General features: G+C 39.2%; 1 protein-coding gene across 3 annotated transcripts in view; it reads left to right on the forward strand.

Annotated features, from left to right (window-relative positions):
* Window positions 1–860: 860 nt before the first annotated feature.
* The window catches only part of cald1a (caldesmon 1a), an 89,259-nt gene continuing 69,132 nt past the window's right edge, over window positions 861–20,987 (forward strand). For all 3 annotated transcript variants that reach the window (XR_005279888.1, XM_038275977.1, XM_038275979.1), the window contains exon 1: window positions 861–1,006. The gene's annotated coding sequence lies outside the window, so the exon portion shown is untranslated. The remainder of the gene's footprint in view (window positions 1,007–20,987) is intronic.

Below are 20,987 nucleotides of genomic sequence, written 5' to 3' on the forward strand. Positions count from 1 at the left end.
TATTCAACTCTAGGTTCCAACAATAAGGTTGTCCTCCTGATATTTCTGAATAAGAATTCAAGTTCTCTCTTCTGAGTTAGATAGGACTACCGTACTTTGCTCTGAGATTTCAAGCACCCTCTTAAAACTCCTTCTGTAGGTTAGTACGGATCAGGGCCACAAAAAAAAAAAAAAAAGTTAACTGATTTTTAAATATTTCAGTTTAATATGAGTAAAAAGTCAGAACTCTGACTTTTTTCTCAGACTTTTACATTTTTTCCCCCTCAGAATTCTGACTTTAATCTCAAAGATGTGACTTGATTGGGAGGGCCAGTAACACATTGGTGGAAAATGACGGAATTAGGCGACTTTTTATGTGCCTGATGGGTCCCCAGTGATGCTATTTCATTAATGGAAGAGCAGAAGGCAATTAAAACAAGATAGCTAGTTTAGTGTCTAAAACAGACATGGTTACGGCTTGATGCTTGATGATTTTTTCTCATATTAAACTGAAATAATATTTAAAAATCAGTTAACTATTTTTTATTTTTTTTCAGTGGCCCTAATCCTCTTCCATAGGTTAGGCAAATACTTTGCTTTCTTATGCCGTTGGCCTTTTTTTTTTTTTTTTTTTAACAATAGGCCCATCATCTCCTTGGCTTTTTTTTTTTTTTTTTGAAAGACAAAGACATATTTTCTGTATAGCTCATATAGATTTGAGGAGTTCTTGTTAAGTTTTCAGATCATGTATATAAATATATTAAATGTTTTCCTTTGAAGGCAGGCAGACTTTACAAGCATTTCAGCAGCTTTTTTCCTCCTTTAAAAAAAACAGACTGAACAGCTCGGCCCAGACGCACAAAAAAAGTAGATGGCGATTATGTCTTCTTAAAGGGAGGGGCTTGGACGGGGTATTCAGTGTGGTTTTAACATTGAGTGTAGAGGAGGATCAACTGCAGACTGGATCCCCTTCCTCTTCTTTCAGCTAAACTCCAGAGGTCTACTTTTGTCCCGTTAGGATTCACAGGTAAGCTCGAAAACTTTACTTTGAGGCGCGACGCGTCGCGTTCAGTTGTACTAAAAAAAAAAACAAGGATGCGAGTTTTCTTTTTTTTTTATCAGCAAAACAAAGTCTGACTTCTCCCGTTTCTTTCTAGAACATTTTTTTCTCTATTTTCTTTTATGCCTCAAAGAAAAGTCATGTGGGAGCAAAGTTTGATACTTTTTGGCGTCTGAACGATGAAGCGCACAAAGGAAGGCGTCTGTCCGCCCCTTTAATGCGCGCTCAGCTCTTTCTGATTGTTATCGAGCAAAGTATGAAGGCAAACCAAGGGATGTGGAGGGCAGGGAGGGGGCTGCTGTCTCCCACCAACCCACTTCAACCAGTGGCCGACATGAAGTTTCAGCTAAAGCCGCATTCCTGCCAGGAAATCCTCCCATCATCTCTGTTGTTTAAACAGAGGCGTAGCCAGAAAATTTCTATAAGGGTGGCCAGGAAATAACCAAGGTACAGTAAGGGGGGGGACCAAAAGTTGATAGGTGCCAGAACCTCAGGGTACATAATCTACAATAGGGTTTCCACCATCCAGAAATGGAAATAAGGGACGTGGGGGTCTTAGAGAAACTTCATTGTCATGGGGGTCTGTCTGGGGGTCCTCCCCCTGAAAATTTAGTGTTTCTCAAGGCCAATTTATGCATTTTTCGCATACCCTCTGCAACCGTCAAATCTGTCTCTGTGCGCGACCACGCCCCTTGCGCAGAGGCTCTGCAACTGTCGCCGCGCACTTAAAAAAAAACCTGACTACACGTCGGATGGTCGGAAACCCGCGCAGACCTCAGGCGGAAGTGCGCAGACAAAAAGCAGCTGTGATTGGTTCTTTTTATGCCTTTCCAGCTGTCTGTGTGGCTGTCCTTCTCGATTTTGTGCTGAGGCGCGGCATTTTTAAAAACCGAGGGGTAACAACAACAACAGATAACCATGACGGAAGGTTGATTGAGGAGGTTCGGAAGTACAACCACTTGTACGATGCCTCAGACATGTTGTTTTGGAAAATAAACACTCCCTCCGGCGCCTCTGAAGAACTTCTCGTTACCATCCGCCGAAGTCTTAGTGAGTTCTGGAATAGGCTCCCCCTAGCGCTTTGGCGGGAAACTGCTGTGCGTTCCAGACCGACGTTGCAGAAGCATACCAGCAAAACTGGTTCGCGAACAGACGCAAGCAACATTTGATGTGTGCGATTGTGTATATTGTGTGGATTGAAGTATAATCCGCCCTTTAGGGCTACGTTCACACTGCAGGCCTTGATGCTCCATTCCGATTTTTTTTTTTGAAGTCCGATTTTTTTTGCGTTGCTGTTCACATTTCCAAATATATGCGACTTATACGTGATCTCCTGTTTGCAGTGCATTCATACAACCTAAGTGTCCCGCATGCGCAGTAGAGGACGCGATGACGCCACAAGCCAGCGTTTACTGAAGTAAACATGGATGGTAGTGCCGGAGAACATCTAGTGATCTTTCCAAACCCTAAAAACTAAATCTTTTCAAGATGGTTAAACAGAGATACTACTCACCGCATCGTCGTCCGCCATTGTTGTTGTTTTTCTTGCCGCTTCTGTGTAGCAAGACGCAAAAGAGTGACCACTGTCGGGAATTAATGACATTCAGGTCAGAGGAATGCGACCCGGCTGTTTAGACACAGGTCGCATTTAAAAAGATCAGATTTGTATCGGATTCAGGACCACATAGCCAAGCGGCCTGGGTCGGATTGGAAAAAAAATCTGTGTAGTGCAGACTGACTTAAAAAGATCAGATCCAGGTCACATAGGGGCAAAAAAAATCAGATTTAATGGAGGGAGGGAGAAAGAAACAACGCGCAGACATGGTTGGAACTCACAACATTAGTTGTTCTGTGCGCTAGTGCCACTGAAATTACAGTTTTTTTTATTAGTTATTCGTGAAAATACGGAACAAATAGCGTCGCTTACCAGTCAAATGATGGATGCGTAATTTAACTTCCAAATACGGGATGATTCCGTATTTCTAGGGACTGGTGGCAACCCTAATCTACACTACAAACAGGAAAATGAACAAGCACAACATCCATATTTATCTAAATAAAGACAAACTGCACTTCCCTACAGCCTTTGTTCACTAATAAGACACATATAATTTAACATCCACGCTTTCTAGGTAAATCGTATAGTGGATAAAATTCTTTCAGGTTTGTGTTCGGGGGTGAACATCTTTTCCATACTTTTATAAATAATAACTCTGCATAAAATTGATACTTACAAGTACTAATATCTACATAAATTGATTGTTTAATAAGTTTTTATTAAAAGTCATTTATCAATGTTTTAATTGCAGACTCCTAGATGACTTGCAAAGGCACATAATTTTATCTTTACCCCATTTAACACAAAATCTAGTTCTGAAAAGAGCATGTATCTGTACTTATCGTCTTTAATGGTAGTATATTGGTGTGAATAATCTACCACAGTGTTTTTGTTGTAAAGTCATTGTTAATATATGAAAAATTAAAATGTTTTGAATATTTCACTTGAGAGTATTACTGCTTTCACCATCTGTATTAGAGGGAAAGAAATGGTATGAGTGGCCACAATGATTGGCTAAAGGTGGCCATGGCCACCCCTGGCCCCCCATCTAGCTCCACCCCTGGGTCTAAACGCTGTTAGATGAGCATCCTCCTGCATATGTGGATTCCTCTAAAGGATTTCATAAAATACCCTTATATGCAAACGAGGAAGCAGAGAAGTAGATTTTTGTTTATTTTTTGCTGATGACGTCACAAGAGGAAGACGAATAATTCACTTCTTGGTCAATTAAATTCTTCTCCTAGCAATACAGTTTTATCATTGGATTTCATAATCTATATATTGGACAGCGATTCCATTTAGAATGGCTATTTTTTTTCCAGTTTTGACTAGTCTGTTCCAACTGTAACTAGGAATCTGAAATCAAAATTAGTCTAATCAGCCTCCTGTTGGTAGGAATCAATTACTGAGAAAGCTGCATGTTACCAGGAAAGAATCTAATTTGAATATCATTGCTGGAAATTGTGGGTGTAAAGCTGCACCTTCTTGACCATTTTCTCTTTCCGCCATTTGAAAATATCCGTTCTGACTTTCATCACGTTATCCTCACACACTGCTACTGCAATAATGACTGCAATTTGATAGGAAGCGCGCCTCTGTTTATTGGAGCATCACAACCCTAACGTTCCCCTTGACGATACCAACTGAGGGAGGGTTAGTATGTAACATCCTGTGGCAAAGAGCTCCCTTCCTTACAGAAAAGACAAAAATAAAGATAAATAGTGATGATAGGCTGGATGAGCGACTTTTATTTTAAGGTTTATTGTGATAAAGTATTTATGTTTTAAGAGTTGCTCCACTAACTGAGAGCATGAATTTGACCCCAATGACCCACATGCCTTGATGGGTGTTGCTAAACAAAAAGTGATAATGACAATCACCCAGTCTAAGCTATACCTATTGCCCTCCATATTCACCACTCATTATCATCTTTTCTGCTTGTCTCTTTAAATAGTTGTTTGTCATCAGTGTCAGTACCTAAGGTTAATAACTTCTCTATTTTTATGCGGTGTTAGTTTCCATTCCCAATTCTAAGTCTGTTTGCTTTTTTTAAGGCGGAAGTAGAAAATGTTGCAACTTTTTCTACAGGAAACAAGGTTGTGACTTGAAAACAATCATCTTAATGGAATGCATCACCATACTAGGCAATAGTATAAGATTTGATGATAATGTCATTTTATTTTGAGTTGATCTACTTTACAAGAAATTTGTCTTCCCAGACCTTGAGCTCAGTTTAAGATGCTCTTGTATCTCGAAAGATGAAACATTTGGGTTATGAAGTCACTAAGAGTACATCTGCTGATTGTTTCTGAAGGCCTTTTTGTCTGCAGAGTACTATTAGTTGAGTAGGGTTTTGGAAAACATGCTGAGAATGCCCTCTGCTCCTTATATGGTGCAGCTCCGACTTGGTGACAGACGATTGGTTTCATGTCTGGAATCCAGTCATTCAGTAGACGGGGTCAACGTTTTATAGCCCGTACAATCTGTGACAGGAATAGATCATTAAAGCCAGTTTTTTAGACTCATTGAAGCCAAGTTGTGTATAGTGATAGCAACTGTAGATATGCACAAATTTGGGCCTTTTTATATGTTTTCCTAGGCTAAAAATATTTATAACCTGGTATTTTATATATGGTCTTACAATCCGTCTGAAAGTGTCTTTAAATTGATGTTTAATAATTCTTAGGAGGAAAAGAAGGTACATTCAAGACCCCTTTTTCATACCCTCTCCTTTTTTATTGTTGTTTTCTTGTTCGGGTAGGAATTTGACTTGTGTGTTTGTGCGTTTATGTGAATTTAGCATTAGGAACATGAGCAATTTGCTATGGTTCATTTTAAATAATTTCTCAGGCTTTTATACAAAGATGCACCAGCAGGAGAGTCCCAAGTTTCTGGGATGCATTTTTATGCATTCATGTTATACATTGAATTTTTATATAAAATTAAAAAAAAAAAACACCTGAACTGACCGTTTTTTTTTTTTGTTTTTGTTTTTTTTTTCTGGCTTAATGAGAGCAGTGGGCTTTATTCTGCCTTGCAAGGCTTTAAACCTGCATTTGATTGGCGACAAAGCCATTCTCAACCACATATCAAGGCGCTCATTTTGAGCCTGGATCCATATTTATTTTTGATTATTTTCATGGTGGAGAATCCTGCTTCACAGCAGCAGGTTGAGCCAAACATACTCAAAATGTGCAGCTCTGCTCCGGTGCGGCCAGGTCAAAATCCGCGATCGCAATCGCATCAGACAGGGAAAAGAACGGTGCGAAGATCCGGTTTGTCAAATTAAAATATAGTAACAACAGATTGGTAACTACAAATTAGAGCATAATTCTTATATTCTTCTCTCCATCAGAAACTGTACATATGCTGGATGCTGATGGGGATTTTTTTAATATGTCACATTAAATTAAACGTTCATTTCTGCATGTTTTGCTCCAACGAATTTAATGATAATATTGCGCATGCTCTCCTCGAGCTCCGAGGATAAGTCGGATTGCGGCAATATGGGAGAAACAGCGGAGGCTGTAGGCTTTGCGGGGTACTTTGGGGTAATAGGAGAAGTAGCGGAAGTGACATTTAGACACTGTCGTTAGACAGCATGCGGTAATTTATAAATGTTTTAAATCAGGTTGGGTCCGGATTAGCCAGCAGGTAGGTCCGGACAGTGGTCAGCTAATCTGTGACCTCTGCACTAGACATTCAGACACTCATCTAAAATGGCGTAACCACTGTATATTGGTTAGGGCGGACATTCGGGCACAATCATAGTTTATGCATGTTGAGTTTCATAAGCATATCACCAACTAGTGGTGTGGTGAGGAAATGACACGTTCTCATAATTCTACTGGATATTATGCATAACCTGGATCTTTTTCCTGCTTGTTTTATGCATGATCATTGACATGTAAACAGGACATAGATGTGATAGAAAGGGTTTAGGTTGATCAGTGGGCTGACCAAGCTAAAATTTGAATTTCTTTGTTATGGTCCTAGATGGAACATATAGAAACCAAGTCAGCTTAAAAGTGCCATTTTTAAAATGCCAAACTCCTTTTTTGTCAACAGCATAGGATTAGCCAACCTATTTGTAGCCTTTAGACATTTTCTGTAGAAGGTGAAGCTTCTCAAATATGCATTAAGTCATTGTTCCTAACCTACAACATAAAAGGGTTTGGGATCATTGCAAACTTTGCTCTGCTTTTTTCTGTTTGTTTGAATAAACAAAACAGGCTGAACTCTTAAACTGGCTATCATTTTTTTTTTTTTGCACACCATTGCATTTGTTTTACTATCACCTCCCTATTTTTCTTCTCCCCTGTCTTGCCCAACTGCTTATACTTTCTCCATGGAAACATGTAATTTTAGAGAAACTGATATTTGGATTTCCAGATAATGTGTCATTAAATAAGAAGTTTTGTCTTGTGAAATGAGCACTCCTACATTTTTTACAGTAGTATTCCTTTTTTGCATGCATGCAATCATTCAGGGCTATTTCTATATCCGGGCTCATGTTAAATGGCAAGGTTTGCAGTCAAACACGTGCACTACTTCGTACTCAGAACTGGTTGTATAATTGGCTCAATATGATCTTGGTGCAGTGGAATCTGGAGGTAATTGCACGGAGTGATAACAGAGGTTTGGCAGTGAGGGGGCGAGAGCCTGGGCCAGGGTTAGGGCTGGGCGGGCAGGATGTAGGGAACATTGCCATGCATTTCCGGAGTCTGGCTCTGGACTGCACAGTGCGGTGAAGCCTTGCAGTTACTGTACGGAGCTTTCATTTTTCTCCCTATCTGCGTTTTCCATCCTACTTATTTCTCTGATTGAAATTAAATGTCAAAGTCTGGGCTATTTTGGCTCATTCTCATTACAATCAACAGTTAAAAAAGGCTTGAAGCCTGTTTTACATGCATGGAATGTATGCGGTTGGTTTGTTACGGTTTAATGCTAGATTATTTAAATCCAATACTATATCAAGTTCTAAAGCAAGAATTCAGAGCTGTCTTAAAAGGCACTTCTTTTTTTCCCCACTGCTGACCTAAAGCAGCCAGCAATGTGAAGTTAAAAAGATCGGAAAGCTGGCAGAGGGAATCATCCCAACACAAATTTTTGGATCATCCAGTTCTTTTCTTTAAAATTGATGGTGTATGTAAATTAGATCCAGTACTACAGCTTTCCAAATGTGGTTCATGGTATTCCATCCATTGCCTACTGACAGGTCAGTCCAAACACTCATTGTTTCTACACAGCAGGTGCCAAAGCTGTTTTTTTCCCCCTTGAAACAGAAAAGTGAAAATGATGTGAAACATGTTTCCCTTGCTGTGGTGTAATTTCACGAGTATTTGTTTATCATAATGATACTGTTCAAAAGTGAGATTGGACAACATCGCCCCTGCAGAGAAATGCCACAAAAATAAGTGCTGTACTATTTTATCAGTGGTGTCCTTAATATCCATGAGCTGTGCTCTTTTCGGGAACAAGTCGGTTTAGGTTTTAGGGTTCTGTTTCTTGGAGGACAGACAGAAAATGAGACGGTTTTGGCTTTGTTGGAAGAATTGTGACTGACATGCATCTCAGGCTCGTGGGACCTTGGCGGTAGACTTGAGGCCAGCTCCTTTGGAATTTGAAGCCATGTAATTTGAACGCGCTGAGTCCAGAACCACAATCCTAAATTATGTAATATGGTGTGCTTGGATGTATCTGCAGATGTTGGGGTGAATTGTAAATCTCAACTTGTGTACAAGGGTAAGTTCAAGACTGGTAGGCAAAATATGTTAACCTTTTATTACAGTCTCATGCTCTTTAGTACAAACACCAGGGTCACACTTTAAAGCAAAAAAAAATGTTGATGTTGGCAATCGCATTCAAAACTGCCAAATATCAGTTATTCATATTGGTGGACCAGGAATAAAAAGAAATAATCTGTCTTTTCAAATTTTAAAATTGGCAAAACTACTGTCTATATTCTTCCAAAAACATGAAATATCTCTGTTGTCGTACTTTCAGAATCAAAGCAGCAGATACCAACTCGAACGTCTCTGGCAATAGAGTTTCACAATATATTTTAAACATATTGGTATTACAGTGTTTATTGGCACTGTAGGCAAAGTCTGAATGGCAAAGAACGGCCTGACTGCAAAAGAAATTGGTATCTTGCATTCAGGCTATCAAAGTTGTAGATGTCTGGTCATGTATTTCATACAAGATTGTTTCCAAATCCAGTATATCCAGTAGTTAACAGTTAACAATAAGACTGAAACTAACGATTATTTTGCAAATCGATTAATCTGTAGATTAGTTTTTCGATGAATCGATTCATAATCGGAAAGCCAAAGGTTCCTTAAAGAAGACTTTTTGCGAAATTAAACCAGGTGAAACTGAATCTTTTCTACTTGAAGACTTCTGGATAGAGCGTATTAACAGACAAAAAAGATTTTGATCTTAATTGCAAAATGTTTGCATTTTTTTTCACACTTTTGGTATTATTACTGCTCTAAGTGGGTTGCTCTATCAGCTAATGGCATGTTTTAGAGTCTGCACACTCCAGTTCAGGATTAATAGATTACTAAATTACTTGACGATTATTTCAATCATCGATTAATTGCGATTAATCACATTGTTTCAGACCTACTTACAATGCATATGAACTTTAACTTGTATGTAGCTTGTCCTTTTCTTTAAGAAGCTTCTCAATTTACAAGTATTTGTTGCATTCTAGGACTTACTGACCAAATTTTTGCCAGCCCAAAGGGGTAAACTAGCCCCGCCCACCAGCAGCCAAAATCATTTTTGTCTCTGAGTGGACTAGCCTTGATCAATGCCCCAGGCCCTAAAACTAGCTGGCCAATCACAACACAGAGATGCCTTTTGAATTTTTTGATGCAAAGAGGGCGGGGTTTTGAGGGCGTGACGACAAAGCTGCGTGGCACTGAAGAAAGCACAACAAGGAAGATGGCAACAACTATTGAACAGTTATTGTTTGACTCAGCTTTGGAACCAGTTTTGGAAGGATTAGACTTGGGGTTTTCGTTGAATCGTGAGCAGGAAGAGGCTCTACAGTCATTCATTTTTAAGAAGGACGTTTACACTCCTCCACCAGCTTTCTGTCGCGCTTACTATGTCAAAGTCAGTTGCGCTCATTGGTCAGAGCATTTGCCAATAGGCACAGACACGGTTTAAAAAACGAGTTGTTCTCATTAACAATCTTCTGATATCTCATTCATCGGGGCCAGACTAAATTACACATTTAATCTCACATTAAGCCTGGTTTATCAGGCTAGTGAAGACGTCCTTTGCCAGCTTTATCATAGATCTGTACAACATGTGGACAACTACATCTGAAACGTCAACCCCTCTGGCTTAAAGCATTCACAAAACACTTGACTACTTTATACGTTTTATTACAGTTTGACAAATAGTTTGGTTTTCTAAAATTGCAATTCCTTGTTTTGCTCCTTCTCTTGTTAAAAAGACAAGCTAATGTTAACTGGCTAATTAATTAGGCTTAGGCTGTTGTACACTCATAGCTTTCTAGTCTTTCTGCAGCAGGAGTGACTGGTTGCTGTTGTAGTCTTCAAATCACGATTGGAGGTGTTTCAGAATATCCAAATCTCTCCTGTTAGAAGAGAGTAAAGTGTCGTGACTTTCTTCTAATCAGCACACTTGGTAGTAGAGAGCAACAGGAGGGATCGGAGGTGATGCAGTCTTACTTTATGCCCGATTCAGCCAGAGATCTCTCCAATGACTCCCAAACTCTCTGGCATCTCATTAAAAAAACCTTTCAATTATTGTAAAAGTTTGTTGGAAAATGTCAGCAGATTCAAACAGTGGTGTCTTAAATTCTTATTGCACCCTAATATTCACCTGTTGTATCAATAATAAATGATGAGCATTAGCATTTCAGCTGTTTGAACTAGTTTTGTAAAGTTTAAACCCAGTCACTGGCCCATGCCAACTTTATGCACCTCATAAAAACTCAGATCTTGTGCTCACGTCTCTGTAGAGTAAAACAGAACATTTAATTTAATGTAAAACCCAAGCTTTTAGAAACCTTGGTATAACTTTTTCCACCCTTACAGTCCACTTGGAATGAGTCGGCTTTTTTCTCAGACTCTTCTCTTAAAGTACAGGGAATAATTGCTGTGGTCTCCTGGTATTTTATACATTCACCACCAAACCTAGCCTTATTTAATCAACCCACACTCCAAGTTATTTTCCTCAAGCCACCACTCAATACACCATACAGCATGAAGGCCTTAATAATTATCCCCTCTCCTACATTTCCCTTTTTTTTTTATCTTTCTCTGTCAAACTCTTCAACTTTGATCCGACTGTCTAAATCAGTCATGTGGGCCAGAAAACCATTGTTTGAATTCCTCTGGGCTTTAGTCACACTCTGATGGAGAGGGTTTGTTAGATCAGCCTCTCACTCCTATGGTTTTCTGACTTTAAAGTGTGATCACTCAGGGCCAGATTGCCTAACTGGCAGCATGGCACGCTATTGTTGGTAATTCTCATATCCGTCCACCATCTGCTATTTGCCAGATGCCAGCCCTGCCAGAGGTTTCATAGCTCTGGAAAAAGAAATAGACACTTCTATTACTGTAGCTGTATTTTTATTGGGAGATGATTTAATTCATGAGGCAGCCTTGGTTTCTATCTTAAAAGGTAAAAAAAAAACCTGCTCGGATTCACGTAGTCCAGATTTCAAGTGGATGATTGATTGCAAGCGAGTGAGGTCAGTGCTCCTAAGCAGCACTTCTGATGTCATCCCACAAAGATGCATGTTTCTCCACTGCATTTCCCAAAGCGGGTTACCCTGAGAAATGTGCAACCTTGCTGAGAGGGGGACATTTAGCCTTTAGGCTTCTTCTCATCTTAGAAAACAAGCACAGGAAATCTCTCTGTTAGCTGATTGGCCTTGTGTTTTCATTCGCCGGCGTCCCGCTGGGACCTCAGATGTGCACTGCATGTCCCCGTGGCAGAGGAACCACCTTGCACGTTTCCCACCCAGCAGCTATGCTGGCTTAATCTTTGTCTTTCTGTTTTCTGATTAATTTCTTCCTCCACTTTCAGTTTTTCCGGCTTATTCCCCAATCATTACTGAAACCAAACAATCGTGGCTAATCAAGAGACTGTCAAATTCCTTTTTAAAACTCACATTTTTTAGGGTAATGGAGGTTATATGGTAATGTAAACCGTCGAGGAGTGTGTGAAAAGTACCATTGAGTGTGAACACATGACTAGATGAGGTCATGTGTTTACAGAGTTTGGAGGCTTTACCGTTCAATGAATGGGTACAGACAGCCTGGTTTACAGGTCAGCTATAGGCCTGCAGAATTTATGCTTGTGGCTTTTACTAATGCGTTGAAGTGTGCATGGTGATTGCTGGGGACAGCTTAGAGAGGTCATGTTGGATTGCTGCCATCCTGGGAGTGAGAACTGGCAGGAGTGAAATTGGACTAGTATGTAGTAATGATGAAAGTCAGGACTTACCTCATCCAAATAAAACAGTCAGTCTGTCCTTAAATGGGTATTCGCATTATTCTTCTACTCCCTCCATGATTGGATCTTTAGATGAGCATGCTTTCTGTTGAAGGGAACTGTTTATTTTGGGCTTCGGATTAAAATGTGGTGTTGTAACATGGTCTCAAACAACATCAACAAACCCTGCTCGTATAAAATTTGTCAGAAGTTTGCTTGGCTGAATCTTTTTTACATGATCCAGTTTTAAATTAGAAAGACGGCGTGTCGTTTTATATTTCTATTCAAGTCATCAGTAATTGTTGCTTAGTTCAGCTCCGTTACCAAACAATTTGAATATAGTGACATTTAGTATATCGTTCAAGAGATATTTCAACAGTGATATTTCAACTCTTCAGTCTTTCAACAACACATTTAAGCTCTATTTGATGGTTGTTGTAAACACAAACGTAGATATTTTCTACGACCCTGATCATATGACTAAATATGCCAGTCAGCCAGTAACAGTTTTTTAGAGACTGCTTGCGACAGCCAATACCTACTTTCCTTTCTGAGGAGTTTTCAACAGTGGTTTTAAACATCCAGCCCTGAAGAGATTGCTCCTTCTGCTGTGGATCATTGGCCAAGTATACCATTATTAGCTTGCTTACTTATAGTAAGATTTTCTAAATGGATAAAGAATTGTGAATAGATAAATTGCAACAAAGTGATACATTTTTTTTTTTTTTTTACCCATCCAACATAGCAAAGGATTTGTAAGAACCATTGGATATGTATGAACCTTTCAGTTATTAGTGATGTTGCATGTGGTATAAAACTACTGTATCATTCTAGGAAATGCTTATGATACCAACACTTACCGTATTTTTTGGACTATAAACCGTGACTTTTTCCCCATTTTTCGACCTTGCGGCTTATATAACAATGCGGCTTATCTATGTACTTTGACAGCTAACGGCCACTAGGGTAATACCTAAATCTATGGATTTTAGCTAGGGATGCATGATATAATCAGCCCCCTATCTGTATCGGCCTTAAAACTGAATATCTGACATCGGCCACCCCACCGATATTTAACCCGATATTTGATCAGCTTGAGTTTCTAAATTCTAAAAAAAAAAAAAAAAAAAAATATATACTACTTCTTCTTCTTCCTCAAAAACTTCTTTTTTACAGACTTAAAAACTTCTAAAGATGAGGGAAAAAAATTGATACATTAAAATATCACAATATCTTCATATGCTGATATATTGCCATTTAAAAACACCATATCAATCTCTTTTACTAATGAAATATTGCTATATGTCATCGTTATGCTACGAAATCCTCCGAAAATTCACGAAATTTTGCCATATTTTTATATGTTGATATATTGACGCGGTATTGATCTATTTTACTAACAAAATCTCACAAGAATTTGCAAAATATCATGAGAGGTTGTAACAGAACGATGAAATTTTACGAGATTTTGAAAGTAAAATAGGTCGATACCGTGTTTTTAAAAATCAATTTTATATCAGCATATGAAAATATATTTGAGTATATTATTTTTCAAAGTGTCAGAAATGGATAACAAAACTGCTATTTTCAATGACTACTTATTTTTGTCCAGCTTTAACATCGGTATCGATATCGGTTATTGGCTACATAAGTTTTAATATATTGGCATATCGGATATCGGCCAAAATCCCAATATCGTGCACTCCTAATTTTAGCATCCACCATGTTGACGTCACATTTGCTTCAACACGCAAGTACGGTAGAGACAGAACGACAGCGAGAAAGACGGACATTGCGAGCACAAGACAGTTTGCGTTAAACATAAAAAAACCTGCGGCTTATATTCAGGTGCGGCTAATAGTCCGAAAATTACGTTAAAGATGGTGGTGGTAGTGTGCTGGTCAAGGGGCTGATTTGCTTTGCAAGAACCTGTAAAACTTAGCTAAATTGATGGAACCATAAAATCGACTTTAGGCAGGAACACTGAATGTCTTTAATATTAAAGACACGCTTAAAGAAAAACACAATACTTTTGTCAAAAGCAGGCATCCCTAAAGTCGTTCCTCGAGGGCCGCTGTCCTGCAGATTTTAGAGGCCTTTGCTCAACTGCAATCATCGTAATCGGCTGTGCTAAAGCAGGGAAACCTCTAAAACCTGCAGGATAGCGGCCCTCGAGGACCGACTTTGGGGATGCCTAGCCTAAAGCTTATGTAACCCCCTTGGTTAAATAAATGGACCAGTTGTTCTCGTACCTATTATTGTTCTCTGTTTAAGTAATATCACTCGATCAAACCTTTTTTAACATTCTACACTACAAAATAAGTATTTAGGATTCTCTCTTATATTGTATTGGGTCATTTTTTTTTATATCAGTCAGTTCTCAAAGATCAGAATTTGAAATGTTGTATCAGGACATCCCAAGTCTTCAATTGTCTAAAAACTTAAGTTTACTAAGGTTATGCAACAGGACAATTATCCAAAGCACACAAACAAGCCTCTGAATATCTAAAAATAACAAAGGGGAAATGTTGCAGTGGCCTATTCAAAGTCTGAGCTTAAATCTGCCTGAGATGTCTCAAACAGGCTGGATGTGCTTGAATAAAGTACTCTAAAGTGTAGTGCCGTCCCGATCCATTATTTGTATCAGAAATCCGTCCAAAAAATAAAAATCGGAATATATCAGCCTGCCTCTAAAATCTCAGGTATTAGAAAGCTATACTCTTTTATTTAAAGTTTATTTGGCTTATGTTGTTGACTATTTTGTTTGAGAAATATCAAGTGATCAAACCTTTATCTTTCCACACAATAAGATAAGCAATATCCTTCGTATCATTGGTCAATACTCAAAGCTGTAATATCGGTTTTGTATCGGAAAAGAGAAAGTTATAAAGCGACCCCCCGACTAAACTGAGTTTAAAACATTCCTGAAAAGAATGGTCCAACATTCCTCCTCAAGCTATTTTCCGTTATTCATTTGGTGCTTTTTTTACATCTTAATGCTAACTTCTTTAGTAGTGTAAGGCTCAATCATTTAGCATCAAGGTCCGGCAAACATTTTTTTATGCACCAATGTTGAGCTTTCCTCTCCCTGGTTCGGGCGTCGGGCCGCGCATCCCCGTCTGGATCTGTGTCGGAGCTGCAGTTGGGAACTGCTGTAATTGTTTAACAGTGCATTTATAGAGTGTACTCTTTGTGCCTCCTAATCAGAAGCATACTGAAGCATTTACATATGAGGCTCGAAGGATTGCTCAGGAATGTATTACAGGAGAGAACTGGGGAGCCGGCACTTGTGCACTCCTCCATTGTTGCCCCCTTCTTTCCGTTTCCCCATGCTGCCTGGTCAAGAGGGGAGGAGGAGGGGTTTGTAAGAATAAATGTGAGTATGAAAATGATTAAGGCTGAGGAATGCACGTGCAGAATAGCTAATGCAAAGCCATTTGGAGCTTGTCACTTACTACCAATTTACATGGAGTGGCAGTGCACAAGTTTCTGTTAAAAAAAGTAGAAATCTATCCTTCTACCTACCCCGAGGCATTTTATAGATCAGATCTGGTTTTGCGGATTAATTTCGGTATGTGTTGAGTAATTTGTCGGCTTTTTTTTTTTTTTTCCTTCTGTACTTTAGCTCGGTTTCTGGCAAGGTTACAAGGAGAGCAAAAATATGGCCTCAGAAAACCATTTTAATCAGACGGCGCACTACGGGGACAGCTGCTGGCATTGGAGGCCTCTTTACCTCATCAGAGCTCTGCCAGCGGTGATTGGGAGAAACACTCAGTCAGGTTTTTATTGAATAACCCCGGCTCAATACCAGAGGGGCTTTGCTGTAATAGAGCAGCTCTACAGCCGCCGAGGTGACAGCCAAATGGTACTTATTAAACTAAGGGCTAATTCATACTACATGCCCCTGCTGCAGCTTTAACCTTGTTGGAGGGTTATGGTTTGGTTTAACTGCTAAAGTCCAGCCGCTCTGCTAAATCAGACATACATGTGTGTATAATTATCCTCTGATCCGATAAATCTAACATATCGATGCAATGCAGGCTTGTTTCGAGGTACTCTAGCTTCCTAACATACACGCTAAGGGATAATAGGCTGAGGGTGCCATCATCTCGGCTTATTTACACAGTACACAGCTCTGTGCACAAATTGGGCATGTCATCTAATGGAGTGTAAGCGCAGATTAATTACCCCTGCATTCAAACTAATGACTTCTTTCTTCATGATTAATGATGACACCTGTCACAACGGAGCAGAGCGAGGCCCAAATATACGAAGACGTTCAAATGCTGGCATTGGAAAGCAAAAAGATATTTATCAGATTTTCTGTCATTTCTTATCATTTTGGCAATTTTTTTTAGGATTCAGTGGGTTGTTTCTTGGTCTGATAAAATTTGTTAACCATTTTCTGATCATTTTTTGCTTTTGCTGCAGGCATGTTCTCTACGCCTCTGCAGAATACCTCCATCACATTTATTAGTTGATATCTTTGAACACTTCAACCATATTCAATTAGATTTATGGAAGGAAGTTTAACAAGTTCATTATAACTCCTGGAAAAACATTGATCATTGCAGAGCCTCCCTCCCTCAGCCTCCAGTCTTTTGCCACCTATATCAGTGTTTTTCCCCCATATTTATCTCCATCCACCCTCCTATAAGCTTCTCTTACCCTGCTGATGTGCATTATGCACACAGCATGATACTACCACCACCATGTTTCACTATACACTGCAAAAACAATCTGGAAATAAGTCAATATTTCTTAAATTAAGCGTATTTACCCTTAATTTTTGTAGGTATATAATAGGGATGGAAGGGTTTATGAAAACCGTCCGAACCATTCGGTTCGACTGTCTTGGTTCGGTTCGCTCTTTTTTCTCATTGGCAAAGCGTTTACACTCCAGAGCAGAAGGTGGCACTACTGCGACCAAAGCCAACCACCAGTAGTAAACAAGAAGAAGAAGCGAAACAGCATAGCTGGGTGTAGCAGGAAAAAATCAGTTGTTGTGGAGTTTTGTGTGGGTATGGCGAGTGGGAAAGAACAGGAGTTGGAAGACGCGCCAGCAGCACTTTATAGGTCTGCTGTATGGGACCACCTTGCATTTAGAGTGACCTACGATGCCGGTGGAAAGAAAGTTGTGGATAAAAGTGCAACAGTGTCCAAGCATTGTGCAACACGTTTTGTATATGCTAACAGCAACATGACCAACATGTCAGGCTAACAATCAACATATACCGAACCGAAAACCGTGAACATGAAACCGTGAACCGAACCGAACGGTGGATTTTGTGAACCATTCCACCCCTAGTATATAAGATGATCTGCAAATGGAATTAGTATTTAATTAGATATTATGCTCTTAAAATAAGACAATGCATTTTTTTTTTCTCATTTTAAATGTTAATGGTCTTGTTTTATTGGCAAAGTGTCTGACTCACCTCCTCAATTTAAGAACAAATGCACTTATTTTAAGAAAAAGTTACTTTTTTTGTTATTGTGATTGTGATTGTATTTTTTATTTTTTTTTTTGCCTTTCACATTGTGTTCTCAGCGTATCGCAGATCAGATAGTTCAGTCGACTATGACTCTCTCTTTTGGAAAATATCCAATTTGACTTTTTACTCAACATTTGCTTCATCTTACCACTCTTCTATAAAGGACAGATTTGAGTTGTTAACAACAGATACTCCATGTAGAGCCTCTCCAGAGTTACCATGGGCCTCTTCGCTGCTTCTCTGATTAATGCTTTCTTTCTCAGCCGCTCAGTTTATGCAGACAACCTCGTCTTGGTAGGTTTACAGTCCTGGAAGACTCCATTTTCAGATGATGGATTGAACAGTGTTCTGTGAGATATTGTTTAACAACCTGATTGAACTTTAATCTTCTCCACATATATCCCTGGTGTGTCTGCTGTCTTTACTTAGTCTGCATAGAACAGCTGCCGACATACTCAGATTAAATTACACACAGGAAATATCCAGTTACTCAGTATAATACTTTAAAAACAATTGGTATCACCACTCATTTATTTAGGGGTAATTGAATAAAGGAGTTTAAATACAGATGCATGACACAGTTTTATCAGATTTATATTTTAAACCCATTTTAGAGTCAAAATAAAATAGAATCTGTAATTTTTAAATTTTTGTGGAGGACTTTTTGTGTGTGTGTTTGCCTGTCAGATCTGATAAAGAAGGTACTGCAGGGTTTATCTAAGAAAATGAACATGGCACCCAGTCTGTTTGCCCTCATTATGTCCGCCTTAATGAGAAACAAAGCGTGGAACAATGGGTTCTTGTTGCCAGCTAATCTGCATCCCATGTACGGATTGAGTCAGGCTAGATTTTTTATTAGACTCCATGTGCCTGCAGTGCCGTTCGCTCCTGTGACACCCACCTGGGAGACCACCTCTGGAAAATAAGCCCCTATTAGTTCAGGTTAGACTTAATGACCAGTAATGATACCTTGGCCAAGGCAAACTGTGCAAAGCGGCTTTGGACGGGGACGAAATGAAATACCAGTCACTCATGCAGTGAACATAAACACGAGCTGGGTGGCGGGCTAAGGAGGGGACGTCTGTATTTGCGTTTATCTGTGTGTTTGAAAGTGGAATGGAGAAATTTCGTCACTAGAAAACATGGGTCGCCCCCCCATGGACAGATTAGTGTTGGGGGGGTGGATGTGGTTTTGGATGTCCTCCAGAATAGGGCTGCTGCCTTGCTGATCCAAATCTAATTTCCAGTTTTGCCATTAAAAGCTTACAGCGACCTCATCTGAGCGACCAGTGAATCCTCTCTAAAAGCAGCGCTCAATTATTTACAATTTCATGCCTGTCGGAGATGTGTGTTATTCTAATAAATTTAGGAATTAAGGAGACTTATGAGCCTTGCATATATTAACCTCCGAAGCTGAATTTTCTTCCTAATTTAGCAGTAAATGCCAGATCAGGCTTAATAGTATTGAAAGATGATTGCGTCTTCCGACGTCTAAATAGTCTGTGGTTGTGAATTAGCGCAGGCGTCACATTGGGGTGATGCGAGTCGATTTCGATGAGTAAGCCGAACAGCTTTCAGGCCTGCTGAGGCAGACACACTGTAAGGGACTCATTCAGAGGAAGAGAGGGAGCTTTGTTATGTCTCATGAAGCTCTAGGGTTTCCTGGAATTTTTGGCAATGGATCCCAAAATCACATAACCGCTGAGAGACAGAAGAATGAGGCCGAAGTGGGGTAACTCTCCTCTCTTAAAAAAAAAAAGAAAAGCAATAAAAGTCCTGAGATGGTGTTTTGCAGGTGTTAAGATGACATGCATAATGCATTGCTTATGGTCAGACTAGCGCATAAGAATTAGTCATGCAAACTCCAGAACCACTTCACCTGATGGTTCTAGGCAGCATGCATGATACATTTTATTAGAGCATGTGTCTTCTCAGTACCTCAGTCCCTGCATTTACAAAGAAATGATTGCATTTAGGAATCTAATGATGAATACTGCAAAAACAATCCAGAAATAAGTAAAAAATTCTTAAATGAAGTATATTTACCCTTAATTTGAGCAGGTAAATAAGATGATCTGCCAATGTAATGAGTATTTTTACTCTTAAAATAAGATAGTTAGATAATATTTACTTAAAATAAGACGATAAAATTGTTTTTTCTTATTTTAAAAGGAAATTGTCTTGTTCCATTGGCAAAGTGTCTTACTTAACTCCTCAATTCAAGGAAAAACACACTTATTTTAAGAAAAAATTACTTATTGAGATTTCTGTTTTTTGCAGTGCATGCAAATGACGTATGATGTAATCTGATCCAGTGCAAAGAAATGTTATTTAGCAAGCTAATTTAACAAAACTAGAGCGAAAACCAGTGCTATTTAACATGTATATGGAATCAGTGTGGTGAAACACGTTAGAGGCAGCATCATACTGTGGGATTATCCGGTTTTCATCAATGCAGGGAAGAAAAAATCGTCCTTTAAATTACAAAAAAATCAGTTTTTGAGGGTTTTTTTTACCATAATAATGCCATGATATCTTTTATTACCTCTCTATATACTATTTCCCCCCCCCTGTAATTACACTGTGTTCCACCTAGGGGGCGCATTCTCATGTTGGGACTACCTGCATTACAATGAAAACCATAATAATACTGCCAAAATTAAGTTAAGTATTTTATATTATGGCATATTAGTGTAATCAATTCATTCACTAAATGTACTGATCCAAAATCAAAATCCGTTTCAAAATTAGGGGAAAGACGGAAAGGTTTCCCACAGCATGATGCTGCCTATACCAACATTAGAATTCAATTATTTCTAAATTTAGTTCATATTTGCAAAAAGAAAACCAAAATAACATGAGTTTTATGTCAATCTATATCATATAACCACAAGAAGATGCACTCAGATGTGCTGTTTTTGAGGTGATACAATGTGAAAATGTTTAAGAGGTACTTTTGCAAGACCCTGTGCTTGCATGTAAGACTGAGCACAATGGCTGAGAAAGTACAAGTGCTATGGAAAAAATGAAAAAGAAAAAGAATAAAGTCACTCCAGAGGTTTCATGCTGCGGTCACACAACAGTAGGCAGCTATGTGTGAAATCTGTCTTCAATAGCTTAAAGCATTCATACACCTGTGCAAAGCTTTTTCAGGCTTTGAGACCCCCGGCTTAGATGCTTCACCTCCAGTGAGGTTTAGCAGGGGCAGAAGACCTGTACGCGTCCAAGCTGGCCGCCTGCTGCTCTAATAACAGTCAGCACTGCCATGCACGGAAAGGAGATCTTGTGCAGCGAGTGAATTTCAGCCCGGTGGGGTCCTGAGAGGATCAGTGGTACGGAAATCGTAGACTTTTATATTTTTCTTCTTTCGCAAGGAAAGGGTGAGCTCGATGCTGCTCAGGGAATGTGCTTC

Source organism: Cyprinodon tularosa, unplaced genomic scaffold (genome assembly GCF_016077235.1).
Source record: "Cyprinodon tularosa strain WSP-4 unplaced genomic scaffold, ASM1607723v1 ctg986, whole genome shotgun sequence".
Taxonomy (NCBI): Eukaryota; Metazoa; Chordata; class Actinopteri; order Cyprinodontiformes; family Cyprinodontidae; genus Cyprinodon; species Cyprinodon tularosa.